Source organism: Atta colombica, unplaced genomic scaffold, assembly GCF_001594045.1.
Source record: "Atta colombica isolate Treedump-2 unplaced genomic scaffold, Acol1.0 scaffold101, whole genome shotgun sequence".
Taxonomy (NCBI): Eukaryota; Metazoa; Arthropoda; class Insecta; order Hymenoptera; family Formicidae; genus Atta; species Atta colombica.
In genome coordinates, this window is record NW_017259186.1 from 88,331 (window position 1) to 97,425 (window position 9,095).

A 9,095-nucleotide genomic window follows, 5' to 3' on the forward strand; every position below is an offset into this window, starting at 1 on the left:
AATATTATTTCTACAATAAAATTAAAACACATGAAATATTTAATTTCTTTTGCTATGTTTTTTAAAATAGTCTTGCGCAATTTTTATTAATATATCTGAATCAATCAAAAATGAATGTAATGATCCTTTCAAAATTTGTCTTATTGTTTTAAAATATTGTACAATTATATAATCAATATATTTATATATCAATGTTTTAAAATTTCATCAACATTCTGCAACCTCAAAATCAACTTTCTGCATTACCACTTGTTTAATATAATTTGAAAATTGTAGATAATGCAATATTAATGATAATGCAATAATGAGTTATATGTTCTATATTTATCATACTTTTATTTATCATAATATATTTATCATAATTTATAAACGTTGTATTTCGTATGTCTAACAAATTTTTATTTAGAAAACATATGTCACACTTGTTTGTAATAAATTGTGACAGTTTTTGCAGTTTAAAATCTTGGATACTCAAAATTGAATCGTTGTTACTTTCAAATTCGTTAGATATTTCTATATTTGATATATTTATATTTTCATCTTCCTGTAGTAATGATTGATTATAAAAATTTTTCCAAATTTTTCCAAATTTTAAATATTTAAAGATACCAGATTCACAATTTTCATAAACGAAAATTTTGTATATGCATTTATTAACAAACTTTTATAATAAGGTTGGAATGCAGTACAATGGATTGCATTTTTAATCATATATCATGTTGTCTTACTTGTTCAAAAAAATTTTCCAAAGGATCTGATTGAAAGCTCTGATTATTAATTTTGTAAAACTCAATTTTTTAAAATAATTAGTTCATACCTCAAAATTTTTAATTATGTGTATCCAATTTTTTAGAACATTAGGAAATTTTTTATTATGTTGATTATGTTTTTCATATTCCATTGATTTAAAAAATTGCAATAGTATCGTTCCATGTTCGTATTTATCATTTATTATATCAATAGTACCATTTACACTGTCAAATAATGTATTAAAAAAAGAAAATAATTCGGTAGTATCTTTTCCATCTGAAGCCATACATCTATTTTCACAAGAATTTGAACTTTCGCTACGATTCATTAATGATATTACTGAAGCTACGGTTTGACTAAAAGCTTATGTATAATAAGAAACTTTCATTTTTTTTTTTATTTGGTGTAACATGATAATCTGTTAATTTGCTCATTATTCTTAAATGACCGTAACTGCAATCAATAAAATAAGCATCTCCTACATGTTCCCATTTTGCTATTCGTATTTTTTCATCTTTTAATTTGTATTTTAAATCTTTTGTTAAACGATTGCTACGAATACACTTTAACAAATGTGGTGGATCATATAGAAGAATTATTGATTGATTATTAATGATAATAACATTTTCAATTAATATTTGATTATTAATAGACGCCTGTTTTGAGTTAGCAATAAGATATTGTATTGTTTTAGTTCCGCCTTGATCAAATACCGACACTACGACTTATGCTTTGAACTCTTACAACAATGTCTTTAAAGTAAACAATATCTTTCCATGGAGAAGTAGCTTTACAGAAAGAAAACGCTATCGGTTGTTTCCATGGACAAATACCATATATGCCTATTAACATCCAAGACATGGTTCAATTAATTCCATTTTTCTTACACGACCATTATCAATATATCCCTCAACTAAATTAGCAGAATTAAAATTTAATGAAACTAAAATTGAATTAAAATTTAATGAACCATCTAATTTTATTTCATCGAAAAATAAGACACAACATTTATGTTTTTTTTTTATGTTTTCGTCATCAAATGATTATACGATTTTCCATTTCTTTAAATATATTATCATATATTCCTGGCTTTATAGGTACATTTTGTGCCATCTTTCGTAATGATTCTCTGCTTTAAAATAAAATATTTTTGCCATGTATCTATACATTGATGGACTTCTCTTATATAATGATAAAGCAAAAGCTTTACTCTCGAAGGTATACCTTCTTTTATATATATTTTGTCCTTTATTTCTTAAGTGACATATACAAAATCTTTTATTGATTGCTCAAATTCATTTAAAACATTTAATGTTTTATTTTTTAATAGATTTTTTACTTCCTTTGAACGTGGCAATAAATCATATTTCTTTTGTTTACAACGCTTGACGGTTTTTGTTAAGGAAATGCTGAAATTATAAATTTTTCGCTCTTTTGCTTGAAGCTGGACATTCTTATTGTATATATATTCAAATGATGGCAGAATGAGAACTAAAAAAGAATAATATGTTTTTTAATCAGAAGTAATAAAAAATATAGAATAAAAATATAAAATGTAATCAATAGAAGAATAATAATAGAATAATTAATATATATGTAACATGTAATATGCATATAATAGTTATATCTGTATAAAAAAATAATAGAATAGTATATAATAGAATAGTTAATATGAAAGACAGAATAATTAACTTTTTTTATTTTATAAGAATATATATTGAAAAATAAACCCAAATAAATTTAACCCAATTAAATTTAAAAATAGTAGTTTACAATATTTTTCAAATTCAACACAAAAAGAAATTCATCAAAACGTTAAGTAATTTTTAATTGATAACTTTCAATATTTTAAACAATGTACAGTAATTTAAACAATAAAATTATTTAAATGTTTTAAATTTATAAGAGAAATACGATTTATTGAAAAATTTTAATAAATTTTAATAAATTTATTTCTTGAATAAATATTGTTATTGACTATGTGAAAACTTAGATCTACAGATTAACAAGGAAGAAAGAAAAAAATAAAAATTATAAGAAATATAAATATGAAATAAAACTATTTAAAAAATATCGAAGATATTTGTCTTGCAAGTTATCTCCATATCCAAATCCACTATTATTAGTTTCGTGAACAGTTTATTTCATTAAGCCGAGGAGCAGCTTGATATTGACCCGTTCAATTTTTTGTTTTCATGACCTAATTTCCACTGAAGGTTTAAACGGAATGTAAGAACCAACTACAGTATTCCCCTATTACAGTCGAACGACAGAGAAATGCTCGACTGTAGTCGGTTAGTTCTTACATTCTGATCCGGATTAAATCTTTAATGGAAACTAGGCCAACGATATAACGCAATTCCTAGGAACTAGCTTTTAGAGTCTTTTTCTTCTTTTTTGGCTCCTGCCTCCGTAAATAGAGAGGAAATAATACGGCCAGCCTTTAGGATTATGGGTTGAAAAGAAAGCCAATCTGAATTTGCGCAAATAGTCGATAGTGAGTGCAGTCGAGTTGTCGCTACGAATGCTTCGAAGCATTTGCTTGACCAATTAAAAGGAAGAATTTTACTCAACTAATTGATCAATCAAAAAGTTCTTTGAAGCATTCGTAGCGGCAACTCGACTGCACTTAGTTTCTGTTGTTTTATTTTATTAACAACACGAGTTCTGATTGGTTGCTGGTTTTTTGCTTTCAGTTTTTCTATCAAGAGATGCGTTTCATTATTGGTTACATTCAGCAGACTCAACAATTTTGCAACCGTTTTATAATTCTTCACTGAGATAGGATTATTCTTTTAAATCTAAAAGTATAATCTAAAATCTAAAAGTATCCAACCAGCGTGACGAATCATAAAACGGTTGCAAAATTGTTGAGTTTGCTGAACGCAACCAATAATGGAATGCATCTCTTCACAGAAAAGCTGAAACTAAAATAGTAGCAGCCAATCAGAACTCGTGTTGTTAAACAAAACAGCAAAAACTGAATAGTCAAGAAACAATTGAACTGAACATAGCCTTTGACTGTGAGTACTGCAAATTTATAGTTTGTGTCACTTATAATATAGATTTTCAGTACTTGCAGTGAATAACGGAACGCAGCCAAGTGTGAACCCGTCTTAAACTGACCTATTCCTTTAATTAAAAATTAAGAATTTTCTTTATCCCAGATCTATAATAGGTATTTTAAACCTTAAGAAATTGATCAATAGTTCAATTTGAGAAGAATAATCTATATTTGTCCATTTCTTATGGCTTAAGGCTTAGAATTCTATTGTAGATCTGAGATTATATGTACTACATGGGCTGAAAAGTCCCAGGATTTTTCAATAAGCCACTAGAAAATGAACATGATTCATTTCGAGAGGTTCATATATCATTAGTTTATGTATGAAGGTTCATGACATTTTGTTCATTCGTTTACAAGCTACAATCGTTTAAGTGGCGCTACTTTCGCCTTCGTTCTATACTATTACGATAACGCACCGTCACACACATTCTTGAAAGCGATGGCCAAATTGAACCAATTACGATTCGAATTGGTTGCTCACCCACCGTATTCTCCAGACTTGGCCTCCAGTGACTATTATCTGTTCCCAAACCTCAAGCGGTGGCTCCAGAGAAAGAGATTCACATCGAATGAGGAAATCATCGCGAAAACCGAGGCGTATTTCGAAGGCTTGGACGTTTCGTACTACAGAAAGGGCATCGAAATGTTGGAAAATCGCTATACCAAGTGTATTGCCCTCGAAGACAACTATGTTGAGGAATAAATATAACTTTGCCCAAAAAACGCTTGTTTTCATTAAAAATCCAGGGACTTTTCAGCCCATGTAGTATATACTGTTTAGGGCTGCGTTCGGAAATTTTACCCGAGTGCGTTCAAGAGAAATTTTTGAAAATGGTCTAAAGGTAAAAGAAAAAGAAAATGGAAGTACAGAAAGAAGAAATAAGGGTCAGTCAATCTTCTACGATGATTTAAAAAAAAATATACTACATGTTTTAAGTTTAAGATTTTATCACTTCTCAGTAAACAAGAAACATTTCAGTAACGTTGTACCAATGTTTTTTGCTAGTGGGTTTTGAGTAATTATAAAAATAAAACTTCTTTTAATATAAATAAAATTTTTTTTATTAATCTATTATCAATTTATTACTATTACTTAATACTATTGTTGTTACTACTATAACTATAATATTTAATATTATTTATTACTAGTAAGTAATTTTTATTCATTTATTTTTATTACCATCAACTTTATTAATATTATATATAAATATTATACAATTAATACACAATTAATATATAATATTATATATAATACAATTAATTAATATTACATTTTGTTTCAGTGATATTTGAGTGTCTACATCGTTAATTTAATAGACAATTTTTTCATTAGTTGAACAGAAAAATCCTAAGCACTTAAGTTATCTAAGATTAACATGATCAAATAAGGCGCCTCTTTTGTTTTAAAAATAAAAGAATTTTATCTCTTTTTATCTTTTTTAAAATCTGCTTTGATTCCTTAATCAAAATTTTTGATGTCTGCGATAAATTATTATTTGATATCTCACTTTCTGTCTTATTTCACATATTATATCTGCATAACATAACAAAATAATATATTTCAAGATATTTCAGACTAATATATTAGATGTACAACTTGGCTTCCGCCGTTTTTTTTCCGAAATTCGAGGCTTTATTGTAAAAAACTGGTTATACATTTATGATTCAAAGTATTGTCCATCGCTGGCCACTACTTTCTCCCATCTTTCGGGTAGCGTACGAATCCCGCGTCGAAAAAACTGGTCATCTTTTGAGGCTATCCACGAATCGAACCAATTTTTTACTTCTTCATAAGACCGGAAGTGCTGGTCAGCCAGGCCGTGTGCCATTGATCGAAACAAGTGATAGTCAAAGGGAGCAACGTCTAGAGAATACGGCGGGTGGTAGGGTAGGACTTCCCATTTCAACGTTTCCAAGTATGTCTTGACCACTTTCGCAACATGGGGTCGAGCATTGTCATGCTGCAAAATCACTTTATCGTGTCTCTCGTTGTATTGCGGCCGTTTGTCTTTCAATGCTCGGCTCAAACGCATCAATTGCGTTCGATACCGATCGCTTGTGATTGTTTCAGTCGGTTTTAACAGTTCATAATACACTACGCCGAGCTGGTCCCACCAAATACAGAGCATGACCTTGGATGTCAAAATCACCGTTTTTGAAGCGTTGAAAACACGACACGTTCTTTCACTAATAATGGTCTCACCATAAGTATTTGAGAGCATTCGATGAGCCTCAGCCGCAGATTTCTTCATATTGAAGCAAAAAATTAAAACCTCCCGCAAATGACGAAAATTTGGCTCGTAAACTGACATTTTCAATCGAGAATAACTTTATGATGCAGACACAAATCGATTAATGTTTCTATGGGATTATGTTGACAGATGCCCAAGTTTATTGTATGACGTCTATGATCTATTTAATTCGACCACCACTTACCGCTAAAGCCATCTATAGAAAAACGGCGGAAGCAAAGTTGTACACCTAATAATATAATACATATAATATAATATAATATAATATAATACATGTATAATAAAATAAAAAACAATGCATCCTTATTTCAAACATAAATTTTAATAAATTTTACAACAATTTATTAATTTATATAAATATACCTGGCAATAAAGTAGGTATAGCATCCTTGCTTAATTTTTTTGAAAATTTGTATTTATTTTCAAAATGCTCTTCACATACAGTTCGGTTATGAATTTTATCCTCTGATACACTCAATAAACTTGTATTTCCACTTGCGTATAACCATTGTAGATATTTGTTTTTGTCTATACGTGGTTTAAGAAACGCAATCTTCTTCGATGTGCAATCTGTTCTTGCACATTTTTTGTGATTCATACTTGCCGATAATATCGAAGGCAATTTCGATGAAACAATAATAAAGATCTTGTGGAATCAACTCAAAAAATGAAAATAGAAAATTGACACTGATCGACAATATACGACGCCATTAAAATTAGTTTGCCCCCATGTCTACGGATGGCGCTGGTTTTAATGTCCTCATGTATGACTGAGAAGTGAAGGCCCTGACACTGAGCGTCGGCATATTTAATGTTGTAGGTCCCAAGTCACATAACTCGCCGCCATGTTGAAAAGGCCCTTATAAATTTGAGTTTTTATAAAGCTACTAGAGCAAGAATGCAAAGCAGCTAGAATGATTTAAAAAAAAAAACAATTTGTGTCATAAAAATTGTTTATAGTGAGTATATTTTTAAATCAGAATTATATAATAATATAATGTTAACGACCTCATTATATAAAAATAATATTCACATTAATTATAATAATAATATTTAACAGTAATAAGTAAATTAAAAATAATTGATTAAATACTATATGAAAATTGTAATTGAATAATTATGTATGAAAAAATAACATATTGTATAAAAATTCTAATTTAATATGAAATTGTAATTTAATAATATTTGCACTAATGCACGCACAATAAGAATATCAGACCAAACATGAGTATGACGAGTGAAAGCCGTGAACGTCGTTCGTACAAACGAACTTAATTTTTTTTTAATTTGTAAGAGAAAAGTATGGCAAAGAGTTAATAAAATTAAGTTTTTACTAAAAAATTAAATCAAATTTTTTCGGAGATGCTATATTATATAGACTGTTACATTTGTATATGATAAAGTATCCTTATAAGTAAACTCACTCTATTTGGCCCGATTTTCTTGCGACAATATTGTAAGCAAAAGGGTTAATTATGTTTTATGAGAAGGAGATTCACCTAACTTGCAATTTCAACTTGCTGAAGGCAGCCACATTCCTGGTTAGAACTCGACGCATACGCACTAAAAATTGGGGACCACATAAGAAGTATCCGTACTGTATGTACTTATACTATGGTCACATTAAGGGCGTAGAATGGATTAAGAGGAATAAAATCGTCTGACGGTTTTATAGGATGGAACGCTGTCCTTTCCCCTCCTTGCGCATCACCGTCGCCGCTGTTGAGTGTGAGCTGTTCTCGCGGCGAATTCGCGCGGCGTGACTTCACTGCACATTAGTTTCCTTTTTTAATTCGAAAACTACAGCAAATATCTCAAAATGGTATTAAATCTCTTTGTTCCCTTTGATCCATTCTACGCCCCCAATCCATTCTGCGACTCCTTTATTTCTGAAATATCCTGTATATTCTTTATTTAATTGAAAGTAAAATATCTTAACATAAACATATAATATAATAAGTGTCTTGACACACAATAAAAAAGTTATAGACTTGTATATAGATACACACATGCTCCATTTGGCTTTATTTCTAAATATATCATATATTAACTTTTGCCTTATACGATAATAAACTACGAATCATATATCGAATAATTTCTCACTAAAGTGTTTTGTAATTCGCACTCGGCATTAGTAAAATCTTACATTTTCAAAAATCTTCTTTCAATCTTCCGATGGACTTGAAAACCTTCCAAATGAAGGAAAATCTTCCAATGAAACAACACTGACTGGAAAACTAGCTTACTTCCGACGTGTTTATAGCCTTTACTACTGTTCATTGACGACGCTTTAAAGATCCAGCTTCGATCATTATAGGTATTTTAATTTCTAGTTCTTATTGGTTGTGTTCTCATATGTACGGTCTAAAATAAGATTCTTATTGTTTATAACATCATTCTACATTATATCTAACTTAGCGTAAATCGAATCGAATGTAAACATAGTAATAGACATTTTTTATACATACGAGAAGAATTACTGCTATCGATTACTGTCAATAGAAAATTAAATAATAAAAATATTTATAAATAATAGTTTAAATATATAAATATTTTTTACATATCGTAAAGATCAGATATCGTAAAGATTCTTCTATACTTACGCATGCTGCAGTAGCTAATACTACAAGAGCGTTCAACAGAATACTCAACATGTTGTAATTCAGTAAACTATTATGCAGTAGATGCATTCTGCTGAATGCATCCAATATATTGCAAATTAAAGAATAAAATTTAAAAAATCAAAGCTGTATTGTAAAAGTGATAACAAGGTAGTAGAACCTATCACGTACCATAAGTAATACCAGAAGTCGATCAACCATTCCATCGGGAACAATTAACTATTTGCAAAGAATAATTGGATTTGTGAATTTGTCTAATTTATTATTATATCCTATTGTCCGAAAAGTTCGTGCCGATTTTGAAAGAAAATTGAAAGAGAAGATTTAAATTTTAGTATACATTTATTAAATTTAAATCTTTTGCGGCACGAACTTTCCGGACAACCCAATATATATATATATATA